This window comes from Capsicum annuum, unplaced genomic scaffold (assembly GCF_002878395.1).
Source record: "Capsicum annuum cultivar UCD-10X-F1 unplaced genomic scaffold, UCD10Xv1.1 ctg82188, whole genome shotgun sequence".
Classification (NCBI taxonomy): Eukaryota; Viridiplantae; Streptophyta; class Magnoliopsida; order Solanales; family Solanaceae; genus Capsicum; species Capsicum annuum.
The window spans coordinates 171408-173747 of NW_025892961.1; positions in this window are offsets into that span (position 1 = coordinate 171408).

The following is a 2340-nucleotide window of genomic DNA, read 5'->3' on the forward strand; positions in this document are numbered from 1 at the left end:
ACTCTCCAGTCTATTAACGTCGTTAATGAATTTTCTGATGTCTTTCCAAATGATCTCCCAGGGATACCTCCTGATAGAGAGATAGAGTTCAGGATTGATCTTCTTCCCGATAATCAGCCCATTTCTATTCCTCCTTACCGTATGGCCCCTGCAGAACTTTAGTAGTTGAAAGAGAAACTCAAAGATCTACTAGATAAGGGTTTCATAAGGCCTAGAATTTCTCCTTGGGGTGCTCCTGTGTTGTTTGTGAGAAAGAAAGATGGCTCTTTGCGTATGCGCATTGATTACCACTATCTGAATAAAGTCACTGTAAAAAATAAGTACCCCCTTCCAAGAATAGATGATTTGTTTGACCAATTGCAAGGTGTAAGTTATTTCTGAAAGATAGACCTTCGTTCCGGCTATCATCAACTCAAAGTTAGGGAGTGTGACATCCCAAAAATTGCTTTCTAAACTTGTTATGGCCATTTTGAGTTTTTTATTATGTCTTTCGGGTTAACTATTGCCCCAGCAGCTTTTATGGACCTCATGAATCGAGTGTTCAGACCATATCTGGATATGTTTTTTATAGTGTTCATCGATGTTATACTGTTGTACTCCCATAGCGAGGATGAACATTCTGATCATCTCCAAAGAATTCCTTAGAGTTTATTTCCAGAAGAAGATGAACCCTAATTGGCCTTGGGGAACCAGAATTGCCTCTTTTCTCTTCTAAAGTTAAGTGTCGGATAAATTCCTAAGTAATGAGGTATAATTGTGTAATTAACCCAAATAGTGACCCTTGGAATTACAAAATCAATGTATTTTTAATAATAAAAGAGTGGGAAAAAGTTATTTTCCCCTTAAAATTTCATAACTGGAAATTGCGGTGAGGAACGTATGAGACCTTCCATGATCGTAGGAACAAATATCGATTGTCGGTTTAGATCATGGACTGGATATGGATGTGAAATCTATCAATATAATCATACTAACCTTGTTGTTATTGCGGGTTCTACCTATAGGCACTCGCTGGTTTGTATGTTGACTGGTTATATCAAGGGCATCTATTGGACTCATGATCATACTTAAGGATTGTAGTTTAAAAGCACAATCCTGGTTCTCTAACGTGGCATGAGGGTACACTATGTCAATTTTTAGATTTTGGGATTATTTTGATCATATGATACTATTGTATTATCCATTAATGTAAACATGGTCGTGGTTGGTCTCGTTCTATCTCACTACAGAGCAGTGCTTTACTGAAAAGGCCATAACTTCTTTCTGTAATATCGAATTAAGGAAAAACTAAATGCATTGGAAAGATGGTAAAATTAATAACAATTTGTGGGTATGAGACTAAAAAATACATCTAAATCTTGAAGTTATACTTATTTAAAGTTGAGAACTACCTTAGGAATTGATCAGTAAGGGGGTTATGGATTGGTTAAGGGCTAGTGGGTTCTTGTTTCCTTGGTACATGGACAAATCGATTATGATGTAGTGAAAACTTTATGATTCACCTTACATGTACTTGAAGTATGGTTCTAGTCTTGGCTTGGATTTTTGGGACGTTATAATATCTCCCCCTTGGGGTAATTCATCTTTGAATGGAAGTTGGCAAAACTGGAAGGTTATAGGAAAATAGATAAAATTCCCACATTTTCTTCATAACTTCTCCTAGTATTAAAGGAACCCATCTACACTATTTATACCTGAAATTCCTATGCTCAATTTTTATGAAGTGGATACTAATACAGTACTATATCGATATAAAAAATATGGACAGATTTGAAGTCACAGGCTTATGCTACTACATGGGAATAACTAGGTGTCACGAAATATAAAGAATTGATTGAGGGACACTATTACCTCAAGATAAGACTAAGCTTGAAGGTAAAAGATGGGGTTACTTGGCTGGCTAATTTCGCCAAAGTGCCTTTACTGAAGAGCCTTCTTTATTCCGAACACTCGAACATGACGATCAAGGATTTCCACAAGAACCTCTTTGTAAGAGAGTCTATTTTCATTCCAACACTTTCTAAGGTCAAAAAATATGTGGGATCAGCAATGCACTTCTTCAGTAAGGAAATATGAAAGACTGGGTACATTTTTGCTAAATCTGCTAAAAATTCTAACTCATTACCTACATTTCTTAAATGTCCAACAATCTCATAAGGACCAATATAGCAGGGATTGAGATTCCCTTGCTTCCAAAACCTTTTCATCCCTTTTATTGGTGAAATATTAAAGTAGACCAAATCGCAAATGGCAAACCTAAGTTGCCTTTTCCTTATATTTGTGTAGGATATATTACCTCTCTGATCCATTCTCAGCCTCTCTCTAATAATTTAAACTTTT